The 19,581-nt window shown below is 47.4% G+C and overlaps 1 pseudogene; it reads right to left on the bottom strand.

Moving 5' to 3' along the window:
* Positions 1-1,654: 1,654 nt before the first annotated feature.
* Positions 1,655-11,604, bottom strand: LOC120972877 (E3 ubiquitin-protein ligase WAV3-like; annotated as a pseudogene).
* Between the last annotated feature and the right edge of the window lie 7,977 nt (positions 11,605-19,581).

The raw sequence follows: 19,581 nt of genomic DNA on the forward strand, positions 1-19,581 counted from the left end.
GGCAACGTTGGACATTTGGGAGGCCGGAATTTTAAAATTTTCAAAATTCAAAATTTTTAGTATAAAAAAAATCCTGAAGTATATATGTGTAAAATTTCATGATGAAATAACTTTCAATTGTGAGCTGCACAAAGAAAACAAATCATGGACTTTGAGAATGAACGGTGCATGTGCTGAAAAGTCACATTGTAACTCTCATTTAAACGTTTTACATCTTGAAAATTTACACACGTTTATATCATGTCTCTGGATGTATGTGTGTTTTCGGGATTTTTGGAAACATAAAAGTATAAATTCGACCTCCATAAAGCTCATCCTTCATTTGGCCTTTCTGCAACTTACATTGCTTTAGACCCAGCATGTGTGGTTGAGAGATCAAACCTCGTTTGTTTGTCCCAAAACATGCAACTATACGCCCCGGATTCGCTGACTTGAACAAGCAAAGTCAGCCTAGCTATTGTACCGTTGACTTTGCTATATGCGAACCATTAGATCTGAAGACAACGTCTCAGATCAGATGCTACAGCAGATATCTACAGTACACTGCTACAAGGACAGAATAGTGGCGCTACACTACTTCATGCACATCTAGCTATCTCTTCTGTTCGTTTTTTATCTGACGGTCCACGGAAGCAAAGTCAGGCTCCTGTAGCTAAGACTTAGCAATGTAAAGTCAGCCAATCTGAGCGTATTATTACCAGTCTGCGTACTGGGAAGATGACGCTGCTGCAGTGTTAAACACTAACACTTGTCCAACGAATCGAGATTGATTCTCTGGCCTAGCTACATGCAATAATCCTACACCTACGAAACAAGTTACGAAAGGCTACGTAAACTTTCCTTAGATAATTCTCTTCGGCCCCCTGATTTTAAGTGGGGTGGGCCCCTCCTTCCCCCCATCCTAATCACAAATTCCCATGTGGCTAATTATGTAGCCTTTCATTAACTCATTTGTAGATGTAGAATTGCTCAGCTACATGGTACGGTATATTTAGATGTTATGAACAATGCACACCCATCAAAAGCAAACAATATCATTTGTCCTACAAGGACATGAAGACATATGCTGTATATTTCGCTAAGCCCTCGAAATCTGAGTCTTCGGTGCTAGCAGGAACCTGGAGTGCAAAGGAATGACAGAGATTTGGTCCATAGTTTGAAAAGAAGCTCATTCGAGAAATCCCCAAATATCAAACCCTAACCCGAACTCTGAGAACTGACCTTAATGGTGCCGTCGTCGGAAGCTGAGCTCATGTACTCCAAGGTGTGCTCGCTGCTATCCGACCCATCACTCCACGACACCATGGCGCTGCGGCGGCGGCGGGGCGTGGCGGCGACGGATGCGGCGACCAAGAACAGAGCGAGAGCGAGAGATGCACGAGCGAGGAGCGAGCAAGCAGAGTGGTGGAGAAGTGGCAACGGTTCACGCTTTCGACTGATAGGACCGAACGGCGGCGACGGCGCCGTCTAACACAGTCTACCGGCTGTCGGGACGGCCTGGAGTGCCACGTAGGCGAAAAACAGGCCCCAGCTGTCATAAACTCACTTAACACGGCCCGATCCGCCGGTCAGTGGTTTTTGCAAAACAATTACGCTAGACGTGGTGCTTTCTGCAGCGAATCTGTATCCTAATGTTTTTCGCAAACCTAGCCCCTCAAAGTGGTGGTTTTATGCAATTTACTCCTATGGATGGCTCTTGGCCGGTCGTCACCTCCGTCGGTCTCTTCACAATGGCGTCCTCACCGGCCACCTCCATGGACTTCCCTGTCGCCGCGTCTTTGTAGGTGCACCTCACCTTGATAAGAGGTGTGGCCATGGCGTCATTGTCTTATGTGGCGCCGGCGACTCTTGGCACGTCCACGAACAGCAGGAAGCGCCTCTCCTCGTCGGCGTAGAGTTTGCCAATATCCACCGAGGCGGCACGTCCATAGGCAAGGACGCGGCTCTCATAGCGGACTTGACGTCCCGGACGCACACGTCAGGGTGTGGGCACGAGATGGCGATCCATGCCTCCTGCGCGGTGACCGAAAGGAGGCCGCCAATGCACTGCCAATGCACTGCGCGAATGCGTCCTGCACCACCGCCTGGTTCTCGATGAAGGAGTAGGTGTCGCCAGTCAGCTCGGCGATGGCGTGCATGGCCGCCGGATCATGTTCGGTACCGAAGCCGAACGTGTGGATCGGCGCCATCGGGCGGCCACCTTTGTTGGAAATATGCCCTAGAGGCAATAATAAAATGGTTATTATTATATTTCCTTGTTCATGATAATTGTCTATTGTTCATGCTATAATTGTGTTATCCGGAAATCGTAAAGCATGTGTGAATACATAGACCACAACATGTCCCTAGTGAGCCTCTAGTTGACTAGCTCGTTGATCAACAGATAGTCATGGTTTCCTGACTATGGACATTGGATGTCATTGATAACGGGATCACATCATTAGGAGAATGATGCGATGGACAAGACCCAATCCTAAGCATAGCACAAAGATCGTGTAGTTCGTTTGCTAGAGCTTTTCCAATGTCAAGTATCATTTCCTTAGACCATGAGATCGTGTAACTCCCGGATGCCGTAGGAGTGCTTTGGGTGTACCAAATGTCACAACGTAACTGGATGACTGTAAAGGTACACTACAGGTATCTCTGAAAGTGTCTGTTGGGTTGACACGGAGCGAGACTGGGATTTGTCACTCCGTATGACGGAGAGGTATCTCTGGGCCCACTCGGTAATGCATCATCATAATGAGCTCAAAGTGACCAAGTGGTTGGTCACGGGATCATGCATTATGGTACGAGTAAAGTGACTTGCCGGTAACGAGATTAAACGAGGTATTGGGATACCGACGATCGAATCTCGGGCAAGTAACGTACCGATTGACAAAGGGAATTGTATACGGGATTGATTGAATCCTCGACATCGTGGTTCATCCGATGAGATCATCGTGGAACATGTGGGAACCAACATGAGTATCCAGATCCCGCTGTTGGTTATTGACCGGAGAGTCATCTCGGTCGTGTCTGCATGTCTCCCGAACCCGTAGGGTCTACACACTTAAGGTTCGGTGACGCTAGGGTTGTAGAGATACTAGTATGCGGTAACCCGAAAGTTGTTCGGAGTCCCGGATGAGATCCCGGACGTCACAAGGAGTTCCGGAATGGTCCGGAGGTGAAGAATTATATATAGGAAGTCCAGTTTCGGCCACCGGGAAAGTTTCGGGGGTCACCGGTATTGTACCGGGACCACCGGAAGGGTCCCGGGGGTCCACCGGGTGGGGCCACCTATCCCGGAGGGCCCCATGGGCTGAAATGGGAGGGGAACCAGCCCCTGGTGGGCTGGTGCGCCCCCCCTGGGCCTCCTCTGCGCCTAGGGTTGGAAACCCTAGGGGTGGGGGCGCCCCCCACTTGGCTTGGGGGGGGGGGGGAAGCCACCCCTTGGCCGCCGCCCCCCTTGGAGATCAGATCTCCTAGGGCCGGCGCCCCCCAGGGGGCCTATATATAGGAGGGGGGAGGGAGGGCAGGCGCACCACAGCCCCTGGGGCCTCCCTCTCCCTCCCGTGACACCTCTCCCTCTCGCTGAGCTTGGTGAAGCCCTGCCGAGATCCCCGCTACTTCCACCACCACGCCGTCGTGCTGCTGGATCTCCATCAACCTCTCCTTCCCCCTTGCTGGATCAAGAAGGAGGAGACGTCTTCCCCAACTGTACGTGTGTTGAACGCGGAGGTGCCGTCCGTTCGGCGCTCGGTCATCGGTGATTTGGATCACGACGAGTACGACTCCATCAACCCCGTTCACTTGAACGCTTCCGCTCGCGATCTACAAGGGTATGTAGATGCACTCCTCTCCCTCGTTGCTAGATGACTCTATAGATTGATCTTGGTGATGCCTTGAAAATTTTAAATTTCTGCTTCGATCCCCAACACTGGCATCATGAGCTAGGTCTATGCGTAGTTACTATGCACGAGTAGAACACAAGATTGTTGTGGGCGTAGATCATGTCAATTTACTTGCCGGTACTAGTCTTATATTGATTCGGCGGCATCGTGGGATGAAGCGGCCCGGACCGACCTTACACGTACGATTACGTGAGACAGGATCCACCGACTGACATGCACTAGTTGCATAAGGTGGCTAGCGGGTGTGTCTCTCCCACTTTAGTCGGATCGGATTCGATGAAAAGGGTCCTTATGAAGGGTAAATAGTAATTGTCATATCACGTTGTGGTTTTACGTAGGTAAGAAACATTCTTGCTAGAAACCTATAGAAGCCACGTAAAAACATGCAACAACAATTAGAGGACGTCTAACTTGTTTTTGCAGCATATGCCTTGTGATGTGATATGGCCAGAAGATGTGATGAATGATATATGTGATGTATGAGATTGATCATGTTCTTGTAATAGGAATCACGACTTGCATGTCGATGAGTATGACAACCGGCAGGAGCCATAGGAGTTGTCTTTATTTTTTGTATGACCTGCGTGTCATTGAATAACGCCATGTAAATTACTTTACTTTATTGCTAGACACGTTAGCCGTAGAAGTAGAAGTAATCGTTGTCGTGACAACTTCATGAAGACACGATGATGGAGATCATGATGATGGAGATCATGGTGTCATGCCGGTGACGAAGATGATCATGGCGCCCCGAAGATGGAGATCAAAAGGAGCAAAATGATATTGACCATATCATGTCACTATTTGATTGCATGTGATGTTTATCATGTTTTACTTCTTATTTGCTTAGTACGACGGTAGTAAATAAGATGATCCCTTATAATAATTTCAGGAAAGTGTTCCCCCTAACTGTGCACCGTTGCGAAGTTCGTTGTTTCGAAGCACCACGTGATGATCGGGTGTGAAAGATTCTAACGTTCGAATACAACTGGTGTAAGCCAGATTTACACACGCAATACACTTAGGTTGACTTGACGAGCCTAGCATGTACAGACATGGCCTCGGAACACGGAAGACCGAAAGGTCGAGCATGAGTCGTATAGAATACGGTCAACATGAAGATGTTCATTGATGTTGACTAGTCCGCCTCACGTGATGATCGGACACGGCCTAGTTGACTCGGATCATGTTTCACTTAGATGACTAGAGGGATGTCTATCTGAGTGGGGGTTCATTGAATAATTTGATTAGATGAACATAATTATCATGAACTTAGTCTAAAATCTTTACAATATGTCTTGTAGATCAAATGGCCCACGTTGCCCTCAACTTCAACGCGTTCCTAGAGAAAACCAAGCTGAAAGATGATGGCAGCAACTATACGGACTGGGTCCGGAACCTGAGGATCATCCTCATAGCTGCCAAGAAAGATTATGTCCTAGAAGCACCGCTAGGTGATGCACCAATCCCAGAGAACCAAGACGTTATGAACGCTTGGCAGTCATGTGCCGATGATTACTCCCTCGTTCAGTGCGGCATGCTTTACAGCTTAGAACCAAGGCTCCAAAAGCGTTTTGAGCAACACGGAGCATATGAGATGTTCGAAGAGCTGAAAATGGTTTTCCAAGCTCATGCCCGGGTCGAGAGATATGATGTCTCCGACAAGTTCTTCAGTTGTAAGATGGAGGAAAACAGTTCTGTCGGTGAGCACATACTCAAAATGTCTGGGTTGCACAACCGCTTGACTCAGCTGGGAGTTAATCTCCCGGATGACGCGGTCATTGACAGAATCCTTCAGTCGCTTCCACCGAGCTACAAGAGCTTTGTGATGAACTTCAATATGCAATGGATGGAAAAGACCATTCCTGAGGTATATTCAATGCTGAAATCAGCGGAGGTGGAGATCAGAAAGGAACATCAAGTGTTGATGGTGAATAAAACCACTAAGTTCAAGAAAGGCAAGTGTAAGAAGAACTTCAAGAAGGACGGCAAGGGAGTTGCCGCGCCCGGTAAGCCAGTTGCCGGGAAGAAGCCAAAGAATGGACCCAAGCCTGAGACTGAGTGCTTTTATTGCAAGGGAAGTGGTCACTGGAAGCGGAACTGCCCCAAATACTTAGCGGACAAGAAGGCCGGCAACACTAAAGGTATATGTGATATACATGTAATTGATGTGTACCTTACCAGTACTCGTAGTAGCTCCTGGGTATTTGATACCGGTGCGGTTGCTCATATTTGTAACTCAAAGCACGAGCTGCGGAATAAGCGGTGACTGGCAAAGGACGAGGTGACGATGCGCGTCGGGAATGGTTCCAAGGTCGATGTGATCGCCGTCGGCACGCTACCTCTACATTTACCTACGGGATTAGTTTTAAACCTCAATAATTGTTATTTAGTGCCAGCTTTGAGCATGAACATTGTCTCTGGATCTCGTTTAATGCGAGATGGCTACTCATTTAAATCCGAGAATAATGGTTGTTCTATTTATATGAGAGATATGTTTTATGGTCATGCCCCGCTAGTTAATGGTTTATTCTTAATGAATCTCGAGCGCGATGTTACACATATTCATAGTGTGAATACCAAAAGATGTAAAGTTGATAACGATAGTCCCACATACTTGTGGCACTGCCGCCTTGGTCACATTGGTGTCAAGCGCATGAAGAATCTCCATGCTGATGGACTTTTAGAGTCTCTCGATTACGAATCATTTGACACATGCGAACCATGCCTCATGGGCAAAATGACCAAGACTCCGTTCTCCGGAACAATGGAGCGAGCAACCAACTTATTGGAAATCATACATACTGATGTGTGCGGTCCAATGAGTGTTGAGGCTCGCGGTGGCTATCATTATGTTCTCACTCTCACTGATGACTTGAGTAGATATGGGTATGTCTACTTGATGAAACACAAGTCTGAGACCTTTGAAAAGTTCAAGGAATTTCAGAATGAGGTGGAGAATCAACGTGACCGAAAGATAAAGTTCTTATGATCAGATCGTGGGGGAGAATATTTAAGTCACGAATTTGGTACGCACTTAAGGAAATGTGGAATCGTTTCACAACTCACGCCGCCTGGAACACCTCAGCGAAATGGTCTGTCCGAACGTCGTAATCGCACTCTATTGGATATGGTGCGATCTATGATGTCTCTTACCGATCTACCGCTCTCATTTTGGGGCTATGCTTTAGAGACTGCCACATTCACTTTAAATAGGACACCGTATGAATTATGGTTTGGGAAGAAACCTAAGCTGTCGTTTCTAAAGGTTTGGGGATGCGATGCTTATGTCAAGAAACTTCAACCTGAAAAGCTCGAACCCAAGTCGGAGAAATGCGTCTTCATAGGATACCCTAAGGAAACCATTGGGTATACCTTCTACCTCAGATCCGAAGGCAAGATCTTTGTTGCCAAGAACGGGTCCTTTCTGGAGAAAGAGTTTCTCTCGAAAGAAATAAGTGGGAGGAAAGTGGAACTTGATGAAGTACTACCTCTTGAAGCGGAAAGTAGCGCAGCTCAGGAAAATGTTCCTGTGGTGCATGCATCGACTAGAGAGGAAGTTAATGATGATGATGATCAAGGTACGTCGGATCAAGCTCCTACTGAACTTCATAGGTCCACAAGGACACGTTCCGCGCCAGAGTGGTACGGCAACCCTGTCTTGGAAATCATGTTGTTAGACAACGGTGAACCTTCGAACTATGAATAAGCAATGGCGGGCCCAGATTCCGACAAATGGCTAGAAGCCATGAAATCCGAGATAGGGTCCATGTATGAAAATGAAGTATGGACTTTGACTGACTTGCCCGATGATCGGCGAGCCATAGAAAATAAATGGATCTTTAAGAAGAAGATAGACGCGGATGGTAATGTGACCATATATAAGGCTCGACTTGTCGCTAAGGGTTATCGACAAGTTCAAGGGGTTGACTACGATGAGACTTTCTCACCCGTAGTGAAGCTGAAGCCCGTCCGAATCATGTTAGCAATTGCCGCATTTTATGATTATGAGATATGGCAAATGGAAGTCAAAACGGCATTCCTTAACGGCTTTCTGAAGGAAGAATTGTATATGATGCAGCCGGAAGGTTTTGTACTAACAAGGTATGCAAGCTCCAGCGCTCCATCTATGGGCTGGTGCAAGCATCTCGGAGTTAGAACATTCGATTTGATAGGATGATCAAAGCGTTTGGGTTTACACAGACTTATGGAGAAGCCTGTGTTTACAAGAAAGTGAGTGGGAGCTCAGTAGCATTTCTCATATTATATGTGGATGACATACTGTTGATGGGAAATGATATAGAATTCTTGGAAAGTATAAAGGCCTATTTGAATAAGTGTTTTTCAATGAAGGACCTTGGAGAAGCTGCTTATATATTAGGCATCAAGATCTATAGACATAGATCGAGACGCCTTATTGGTCTTTCACAAAGTACGTACCTTGACAAGATATTGAAGAAGTTCAATATGGACCAGTCCAAGAAGGGGTTCTTGCCTGTATTGCAAGGTGTGCAATTGAGCACGGCTCAATGCCCGACCACGGCTCAATGCCCGACCACGGCAGAAGATAGAGAAAAGATGAGTGTCGTTCCCTATGCCTTGTCCATAGGGTCTATTATGTATGACATGCTGTGTACCAGACCTGATGTAAACCTTGCCGTAAGTTTGGTAGGAAGGTACCAAAGTAATCCCGGCATGGAACACTGGACAGCGGTCAAGAATATCCTGAAGTACCTGAAAAGGACTAAGGATATGTTTCTCGTATATGGAGGTGACGAAGAGCTCGTCGTAAAGGGTTACGTCGACGCTAGCTTCGACACAGATCTGGATGACTCTAAGTCACAAACTGGATACATGTATATTTTGAATGGTGGGGCAGTAAGCTGGTGCAGTTGCAAGCAAAGCGTCGTGGCGGGATCTACATGTGAAGCGGAGTACATGGCGGCCTCAGAGGCAGCGCAAGAAGCAATCTGGATAAAGGAGTTCATTACCGACCTAGGGGTGATTCCCAATGCGTCGGGCCCGATGACTCTCTTCTGTGACAACACTGGAGCTATTGCCCTTGCCAAGGAGCCCAGGTTTCACAGGAAGACCAGGCATATCAAGCGTCGCTTCAACTCCATTCGTGAAAATGTTTAAAATGGAGACATAGATATTTGTAAAGTACATACGGACCTGAATGTAGCAGATCAGTTGACTAAGCCTCTCCCTAGAGCAAAACATGATCAACACCAGAACTCTATGGGTGTTCGATTCATCACAATGTAAATAGATTATTGACTCTAGTACAAGTGGGAGACTGTTGGAAATATGCCCTAGAGGCAATAATAAAATGGTTATTATTATATTTCCTTGTTCATGATAATTGTCTATTGTTCATGCTATAATTGTGTTATCCGGAAATCGTAATGCATGTGTGAATACATAGACCACAACATGTCCCTAGTGAGCCTCTAGTTAACTAGCTCGTTGATCAACAGATAGTCATGGTTTCCTGACTATGGACATTGGATGTCATTGATAACGGGATCACATCATTAGGAGAATGATGTGATGGACAAGACCCAATCCTAAGCATAGCACAAAGATCGTGTAGTTTGTTTGCTAGAGCTTTTCCAATGTCAAGTATCATTTCCTTAGACCATGAGATCGTGTAACTCCCGGATGCCGTAGGAGTGCTTTGGGTGTACCAAACGTCACAACGTAACTGGGTGACTATAAAGGTACACTACAGGTATCTCTAAAAGTGTCTGTTGGGTTGACACGGATCGAGACTGGGATTTGTCACTCCGTATGACGGAGAGGTATCTCTGGGCCCACTCGGTAATGCATCATCATAATGAGCTCAAAGTGACCAAGTGGTTGGTCACGGGATCATGCATTACGGTACGAGTAAAGTGACTTGCCGGTAACGAGATTAAACGAGGTATTGGGATATCGATGATCGAATCTCGGGCAAGTAACGTACCGATTGACAAAGGGAATTGTATACGGGATTGATTGAATCCTCGACATCGTGGTTCATCCGATGAGATCATCGTGGAACATGTGGGAACCAACATGAGTATCCAGATCCCGCTGTTGGTTATTGACCGGAGAGTCGTCTCGGTCGTGTCTGCATGTCTCCCGAACCCGTAGGGTCTACACACTTAAGGTTCGGTGACGCTAGGGTTGTAGAGATACTAGTATGCGGTAACCCGAAAGTTGTTGGGAGTCCCGGATGAGATCCCGGACGTCACGAGTAGTTCCGGAATGGTCCGGAGGTGAAGAATTATATATAGGAAGTCTAGTTTCGGCCACCGGAAAAGTTTCGGGGGTCACCGGTATTGTACCGGGACCACCGGAAGGGTCCCGGGGGTCCACCGGGTGGGGCCACCTATCCCGGAGGGCCCCATGGGCTGAAGTGGGAGGGGAACCAGCGCCTAGGGCCTCCCCTGCGCCAAGGGTTGGAAACCCTAGGGGTGGGGGCGCCCCCCACTTGGCTTGGGGGGGGGGGGGGGGGGGGGGGGGGGGAAGCCACCCCTTGGCCGCCGCCCCCCTTGGAGATGAGATCTCCTAGGGCCGGCGCCCCCCCCAGGGGGCCTATATATAGGAGGGGCGGAGGGAGGGGAGCCGCACCACAGCCTCTGGCGCCTCCCTCTCCCTCCCGTGACACCTCTCCCTCTCGCTGAGCTTGGCGAAGCCCTGCCGAGATCCCCGCTACTTCCACCACCACGCCGTCGTGCTGCTGGATCTCCATCAACCTCTCCTTCCCCCTTGCTGGATCAAGAAGGAGGAGACGTCTTCCCCAACTGTACGTGTGTTGAACGCGGAGGTGCCGTCCGTTCGGCGCTCGGTCATCGGTGATTTGGATCACGACGAGTACGACTCCATCAACCATGTTCACTTGAACGCTTCCGCTCGCGATCTACAAGGGTATGTAGATACACTCCTCTCCCTCGTTGCTAGATGACTCCGTAGATTGATCTTGGTGATGCGTAGAAAATTTTAAATTTCTGCTTCGATCCCCAATTCTTGCCAGGGAGCGTGGCACCAGATCTTGGTAGCTTCTTTGCTCCAGGTCGTGGCCGTCGGACAGCAGAATGATGCTGGCGATGGTGTTCTTGTGCGTGCAGCCATCAAGCACCTTGGCAGCCATCTTAAGGCCCTTGAGGATATCTGTGAAGCCATCGACATAGAGCGACTGCACGACGAGCTTCACCGAGGCCTAATTCCTGGCTTCCGACATGCGCGCCAGCGGGGTGACCCGGCGAGCCTGGTCCGAGAAGGACACGACGCTGAGGCGGTCGGCGGGGCCAAGGTTGTCCACGACGAACCCCGTCGCATCCTTCAGTAGCTTGAGCTTGTGGCCGGTCATGCTCTCGCTGTCGTCGAGCACCGTCACTAGGTCGACCGGCGTTTTTACGGCGGTGGACGCCATGCCGGGAGCTTTGGCGTGCACCAGCACGGCGAAGCCGTCATGGGCCGTGCCCCTCGCGACGGCCGGAATCTCGCAGTGTGTCTTGAGGACGAGCGCTTCTTGGACGACGCTCCGGCCATCGTGTGGAGGCTCCTCGACGGGCTTGTTGTCGTCGTACACGCAGGTCTCCGGGGCGTAGTCTGTCCGGAACGACAAGCTTGTCTGCACAGACCCCGGCTGCATGAGCGTGGCCGGAGGTAGTCCAAATCGAAAATTGTCCATCGCTGGCGGGAAGGAGAAGGGGTTGGCCATGGCCCGGTGCACCGGCTGCACGCGCGACCAACCGAAGAAGAAGGGGTTGGCAGTGGACCGATGCTCCGGCTGCGCGGGCGGGCCGCCGAAGGAGAAGCGGTTGGCCGTGGACCGATGCTCCGGCTGTGCGGGCAGGAAGAAGGGCCCATGCACCTTCGGGCCGCAGGCTCCGGCTCGGCGGGCGAGACGCCAAACGTGGTGGTGCGCGCGGCGTCGCAGACCGGACAGGTGGCCGCGGCGCCGAAGCGAGGGTGGAAGCAGGCGGGGCACCGGCTCTCCATGGATCGATCGGCGAAAACCGGGGATCGACCGAACGTGCAGGCGGTGGAGTGGATGAATGGATTCGAGTTGAAGATGTTTGAATTTGTGCACGTACGTATTTATAGGCAATGCAACCGACAAAGCAGAGGTGTACTTAGCGTGAATCCGGGCGCCAACTCAATTGCGTTCGGTGGACGCTAAGGAAGAAGCATCGATCGATATGGAAGACCTGGCAGCAGAGCCAGACTCGGTTTAGGGCTTTAGGCTCGTGCATGGATGGAAAATTAGCCCCCTTTAGCCTCTACCGCCGCAATGTGGACACAGACCCGACTAAGTTATTTAGCAAAGCCCAAATATACGGCAGTAAACACGCTGTTCATTCTCTCGTATGTTATGTTCTTGTTTAGGCTGGTCATAGTGGGGAGTAATTTCTACTAGTGTCATGCATATGACACTAGTCTAAATTAGTAGTACTTTCATAGTGCAAAGTAACATAATAGTATGTCATAGATGGGTTCATTTATTAGCTTGTAGACTCATCATTTCTTAGTTTTTGTTCATTTATTACTACACTATGTGCAGGCAGCCTCATTTTGTTCTATTTTTTCACGATTCGATCTATTTATCAACTGTCAAGGGGTAGCACTAAAAACACCAGAAACAAAAATCATGTCTAGCTCTATAGACCACCAAATGACGACTACAAGCATTGGAGTGAGCCGAAGGCGCGGTGTTGTCATCGCGCTTCCCTCATCAGAGCTGGCAAACATTATTGTACTAGTCAGTCGAGAAGTCGTCGTGTTAAGGGCTCATGGGACCAACACACTAGAACAGCAACCGCCGCCGATGAAAAGAAGCGTAAATCAGAAAGTTCCGACCTGTATGTAGATACAAAAACACGTACGGACGAAGACCGGATTCAAGTGGATCCATCAAAGACAAATGTCGACCGGATCTCACGAGATCCATCGGAGACACACCTCCAGACGACTCTAGAAGCACCCCCGGAACGGGGGCTAGGCGGGAGAACCTTATTCCATCTTCAGCAAGCCGATGTTGCCTCATTTTGTTCTCTACTATGCGTACAAGCCAATGTTGTGATTATTTCTGAACAAATTTATACGGAGAAAACAAAGGCTTACTAATTCTAACTGCTAATTGGTGCATTCTTACTGTTCTTAGTATTGTACTAATCGATGGTACACCATGGAAATGCATTTTACATCACCTTAAACTTTTATGCTCCAACAAATGATGTAAAACCGGGCACCAATTTGCTCCAACGTATGTATATTGGACATGACAATGGCATACAGCTAATTTGCATCACCTTGGGCTCATTTTACATCATGCCCTAAAATGGGACTACACAAATATATGTTTATATCACCTATTGGGGCTCCTTTTTTGGGCACGGTGATGCAAAAAACGATTTTACATCAAGTGCCCTACTGTACATCACATGTTGGTTTTACATCATGGTTTGAGGGGTGCCGAACATCCTGGACACGTCCCCCACATCAGCCAAATTTCACCCAATCCACCAAGGCCCCATCTGCAGCTACACATCCCTCCCCCTCTCCTCTCTCTCTATCTTTTTCCTCGGCTGGAAGAGGAAGGAGCATGGTCGGCGCGCCAAGGCTGGAGCTTGGGCGCTTTCGCAGCTGTGTCGAGGCCAGAGAGGACCTCGCTCTCACTTCCGGGGAGGAGCTCACGCGTCGGAGCTCGCGTCCAAGGCTAGAGAGGAGCTCAATCAACTCCACGCCCAGACTCCCAACCGTAGCTGGTATTCATGCACCCGTGGTTGGACCTCACGCCACCGGAGCTCGCTCGTCCGCGGGTGGATCTGGTACCCCACGGCGACGCCCGCCTACAGGTCCCTCAATGTTGCCCGGTTCGCTGGATGGTTCAAACAACCAGTTTGATGAAATGTCGCGTGCAGGGACGAAAAGTTGGGGTTCAAGGTGAGGATTGTGCTTGTGTGGCAGAAAAAGTGGGGTTCTAAGTGGATATGCCCAGAAACTGCCCGGATGTGTCCCCAAACATATAGGGGGGTCAGATTTGCCCATTCCAATTGTAGATTATGTTATCTGATAATTATATTGCCGGTTTTAGATTGTTTGAAGTTGTATGCCATGTTTCAAGCACAATGCACCACTTGAGAAAGATAAATACAGTTGCTGCCACTTTGACGTACGCTTCAGCCGAGACCATTGTTTTTTTAGATGAGCCGAGACCATAGTTTTGTACCCTAAAAATCTAGCATTGGACATTTGGGAGGCCGAAATTTTCAAAGATTCAAAATTCAAAAAAATTAGTATCAAAAAATCCTGAAGTATATATGTGTAAAATTTTACGATGAAATAACCTTCAATTGTGAACTGCACAAAACAAATTCATGGACTTTGAGAATAAACGGTGCATGTGCTGAAAAGCCACATTGTAGCTCTCATTTTAACATTTTACAACTTGAAAATTTATACATCATGTCTCAGGATATATGTGTGTTTTCAGGATTTTTGGAAAAAAACATAAATATAAATTCGGCCACTATGAAGCTCATCCTCCATTTGGCCTTTTCGCAACTTACATTGCTTTAGACCTAGCATGTGTGGTTGAGAGATTAAACCTCGTTCGTTTGTCCCAACATGCAACTATATGCCCCCGATTCGCTGACTTGGACAAGCAAAGTCAGCCAAGCTACTGTACCGTTGACTTTGCTATATGCGAACCATTAGATCTGAAGACAACATCTCAGATCAGATGCTCATGTGTCAGGATGACACCAAATAAGATTCCGCAGCTTGTCAAAACACAGACTTGTATAGCAATTATAGCAGCACACAGTAAACCACTTATTCGTAGGGAACTCTCATCCCAATCTTTTTCCTTGAGGTCCATTTGATATAATATATGTTCTTTCAATTAAATTTGATGCCTTCGATTCTAGAGTTCACTGAGATTGCTGATTCTGAGTTCATGATTTTGACTGTCAGATGGTCTTTCCTTTCACATGCTGTTCATGTTGACACACTGACACATGATCTTTGACATGCACGCCTTAAAAACCAAGCAAGCAAAAATGGTGTTGACCGTTATATCTCCTTGCATGTTTACTTTACTTCTGCATAAGCCATAACAATGTGCACCTTCAATTGACCTCCACTTCACATCTAAATGACAGTAGCCAATAATATTTCTTACTCCCAGTGGCGTACCCAGGTTGAGCTACCCGGCTGCACAGGACACCGGGTGCAAGATGTTTTCTTTGTAAGTTTCATGCAAAATATAGTGTGTGACACCCCATCTTTAGATGAGAAATATGAGTGATCATATGCTAGGACACCTGGACGTTTTCTCTCTAGGTCCACCCCTGCTCATTCCATATGTGCTCAAATAATATTTCTACACCTGTATCAGGGGCAGCCAGATGGATGATATATGATGATGGGAATGGGAGCTGGTGAGGAAAGGAATCTCATGCGACAACCAGATCGACTCCGTTCTCTTGATTCATCAAGTCTTAAGTTTCGACCCCGATACTCTGTTATTCACTTGAACGTAACTAACCAACTCTGGGAGTTCGCACGACGCGGTTGGATGTGTCTACGATAAGCCTGACACGAGTCGTGCGGTGGTCCATGGTCAACGGTTTGGTTTCTAGAACGACTGGACAAAAGAGGTATGGGTTGCCTTTCCCGATGATCCTCTCGGCCTTGTGCGCCTGAGACCAACGACCCCTGGCCATGAGCGCCGCTGGTATATCATCAAGTTTGATTCGGTCGATCGCCATTTTTTTCTCCTTGTGTTGTCTACTCCAACCTAGAAAGAAGGCAAGCATGGATCATGTAAAACTTCGGTCATCCCTCTAAACCTTCCCACAAACTCAGCCACGACCGAACCCCGAACCTTGTCCGCAAGATGATCTACTCCCTCCGTCCCATAATATAAGAACGTTTTTGGCACTATACTAGTGTAAAAAACGCTCTTGTATTATGAGACGGAGGGAGTATGTTTTTCTTCTAATTTGGTGATAAAGTGGTCGACAAACAATGCGTACCTTTTTTAGTTTCGGTGGTGATGACACGGTGACCTCTGCAACCGTTTCCAGCTCCTCAGCCCTCACAAGATCTGATTGGAGTTCAGATTATGCCGAATATGTGTGAAAAAACAGTGCTTGTTTGCAATAAATGTTTTTACCTGCTGGAGGGCCGGGTCGAGGGGCGCCCCGGCTACTCCCGATGAAGCTCCTTCTCCGGGCTCCCCCATTATGATTTGTCACGGCCTTGGACAATACAAGATACAAAGGTGGAATCAAACAGCCCCTTTCTTGAAGGACAAGAAATAAACATGAGATGAGTCGGCAAAATCATCTACAGTGCGTGCAAGCGGCAGGAATAGGCTATCGGCCGGCAGTTTAGAGCAAGGTTTTTTGTAGCTCGAGCTCTGTGATACCTCCTATCTACACCGTTCACTGAACCTTCCTGTTCCTAGAGATTGGCGCAAAAGCTGACCAGTTTTGCTGGGTTTGAGTTATTTGTTCTGCAAATCTGAAGCTGGGGAATTTTGCTGGCATCTGCCGCGTGCAGACCCGTGACAAGGTCTTGTCGGACTTCCCAGTCCCAGCCCACCTCTACTCTCTCTGAGTTGCAAGATTTAAATAGTGCCAGCCACGACATTGCAACTTTTCAGCATGCGTACAGTGATGTGATCCCATCAGAGAAGCCAAAATAGAGGCAAGGAATATTGCCAGCTCTCTCTCCTCCCTCTTCGTTTCTCTCTCACAGCCACTCTCTTCTTGTTGTTCCTTCCTCTCTCAAGCCTCTCACATCCACTCTCTTCTTCCTCTTCCTTTCTCTCTCTTCCTCCTCTTCCTTTCTCTCTGACGTGTGTGTGTGATTCTTGGAGAGAGAGAGATCCCTCCCTCAACAGCATCTTTTTTTTTCTCTCACGAACAATACTTCCATCTTCTAACAACACCCCCTCTCTCTCTCATCTCTCTTTTCTCTCATAATCTGGAGCTGTTTCTATGAGGAGGTGGAAGCGGCCTGGTGTGCTACAGATAGGAGAGGATCGCGAGCACCTGTTCTTTACATGCCCGGCTGCTCGGGGCATTTGGCAGGCTATCTCCATTCGCCCGTGCTTTACGCCTATTAGTGACCTCTTCTCTACGAGGTTACTAACTGCTTTGCGAACTTCAGTCCGCTCCTTCATGTTCCTAATCGTCCTCTGGAAGATCTGGGACACACGGAACAAAAAAGTCTTTCAGGGAATAGACCTTCCCACTGCTGATTCCATTAAGGCTATTATTGATGACATAACTATATGGGCTCCTCGGCTCAAAACCGAGAGCCTAAAGGAACACGCCGGGCTGTGGCGTGACTTCCTCTCCTCACAAAACTTGTGAGCCCTGTACTCTTCTGCTGTGTTTGAAATATATTCAGGTGGGGAGACTTTCCCCCGTGACAATTTCAAAAAAAAAAACAAATAGGAGAGGATGGGTGGCTGAAAAGACGTGATAAAGGTTAATGCGTTGGGCAGGAGGTGGTCGCTGACAGCTATAGAGTGCCACGACACGCACAGCTCCAGAAATAGGTGGACTCCACAGGACTAGCCTGCAGACCTGTACCTACTTTTACTATTTAGCTAGATAGGACAGCTCCTGCTAATTACACTGCATCGAACTGATGCGTTGCTCGTGACGCTCCAAACTGCACAAATCTCGAAACGAATCAATGCTCCAGATAGAAGGCACCGGGGAGCTCGGCCTATGAAAGAACTTTGTGGGCAGTTTATGATCATGCATGGTCTCATGGAAATTAAGAAGACCAACCAGAGCAACAAGCAATGAGAAATTGAGTAAGATAAGGCGACGAACAAGATCGTCCTACCTGGATAATAAGCACGGCGGCGGCAGACTGGGGGCGAGTCACGGTTAGGGTTAATTTAGCTAATACAGACGTTTTATCCTGGCCGGCCGGTGATATCCGAAATTTCTGTAGCAGTTTAACAGCTCGTCGGACCCACATGTCATACAGCTGTCATGCACATATTTGTCTAGGGAAAATATACCATTTACCTTTTTCTAATTTCCTGAACCTCCTCCATTGACAGGCCAAAACTCGACGGTCAGTACAAGTGTTACCACTAATGGGCTGCTTCGTTACAAAAGATTCAGTTTTCAGAAGACCTCCTGGTCGCCGCCCGTGAGCGAGCCCAAATGGGCCAGCCCATACTGGGAAAGGTCCCTTGAGAGGGTTTTATTTAGTTTTTTTCTCTTTCATTTTTTCCCAAAAAACTGGCTGCTGGATGAATTTATCTTCGGTTTTCCTATTTGGTTTTTGCAGAAAAATGTTCGGTGCGTGTTTAATAAAGTTACATGTAGATTAAAAAAGGTTCACAGTACATTGAAATGGTTCAGTTTGTACTAAAAAATTATTCAAGTATATCAAGAAAAAGTTCACTGTTTATTAGAAAAAGTTCATCATATGCTGGAAAAAATCACCATACATTAGAAAAATACAAGTTTGCATTAAAAATGTTCACTATATATATATATATATATATATATATATATATATATATATATATATATATATATATATATATATACAAGAATAATCATGTATTACAAAAAAGTTCATCGCATATAGAGAAAAGGTTCACCATATATTATAAAAGTTCATCATGTATGAAAAGAGAAGTTTTGTACATATTAAGAAAATGTTCACATATATTTAAAAAATGGAAAAAATATAAATAGCAAAAGAAGCAAAACAGAAACAAGAAAAAATATGAACAACAACCAACAGAAAAAGGAACAAAAGAACGCACAGTAGCTTAGCAAACACACAAACAAAATCTAGAAACGGGTGCCCGGCCCCGCCTGCGAGCATCGCCCCATCTATTTGCCGCTCACATGGGGCAAAAAGGATCCACCGGCTTTCAGCAGAAAAAGAAAAATTATCACGCATAGGCGTAAATCCTAGATCGCCGGTAGTGTCATACATCTATTGTCGACGAGTTATGCGGAGAGGCCTTATAATTCGTGGCCCGTCAGTGCTAGACGTTGCACAGCTCGGCACCTTTGAGGCTAAAATATCCCACTAAATGTCAATTGTGTTCCATGCACTTTTACCCATGGCATTAAACCCACATGGGCAAGGCCCAAACCCTACGCGACTAGTCATGGTAGCGCGTGGATATAACTCTGTGTTAATGGGCATGTCGGAACCCGACCCGACAAGCTGGCATGTGGTGCCTTATTACGGTATGTGACCCTAACTATTTAAGTTCTAAACATTTATTTGTGTGATGTGGGCATGTGCATGGAGTCCTTCATTTGGCCCCTTGAAGTCATTCGTTTGAACTATTGAAGTTATTTATGTTTGATAATATCATGAACCTTATTTTAATTTTGTGTTTCAATATTAGGTGATATATTTCAATATGTGTGTTGACTTTCCTGTTGGGTACCACCGGGTGTGGGCCTCGCAAGGTTTTATGCACACCAACATGGCACACATGAGCAAGTTGGGTATGGTATGAGATTGTAATATCCGTCGTATACTTGACCCATTGTCATCCTAGTAACCAAATCTCCAGCCCCCTCAGCGGCACCATCCCCCTCCCCCTCGGCCACCACCAACCTCTCTGGCACACTCACCTTCACACATTCTCTCTCAAGCACAACACACACACTCTCTCTCTCTCTCT

This window comes from Aegilops tauschii, chromosome 1, assembly GCF_002575655.3.
Source record: "Aegilops tauschii subsp. strangulata cultivar AL8/78 chromosome 1, Aet v6.0, whole genome shotgun sequence".
In the NCBI taxonomy this organism is placed as follows: Eukaryota; Viridiplantae; Streptophyta; class Magnoliopsida; order Poales; family Poaceae; genus Aegilops; species Aegilops tauschii.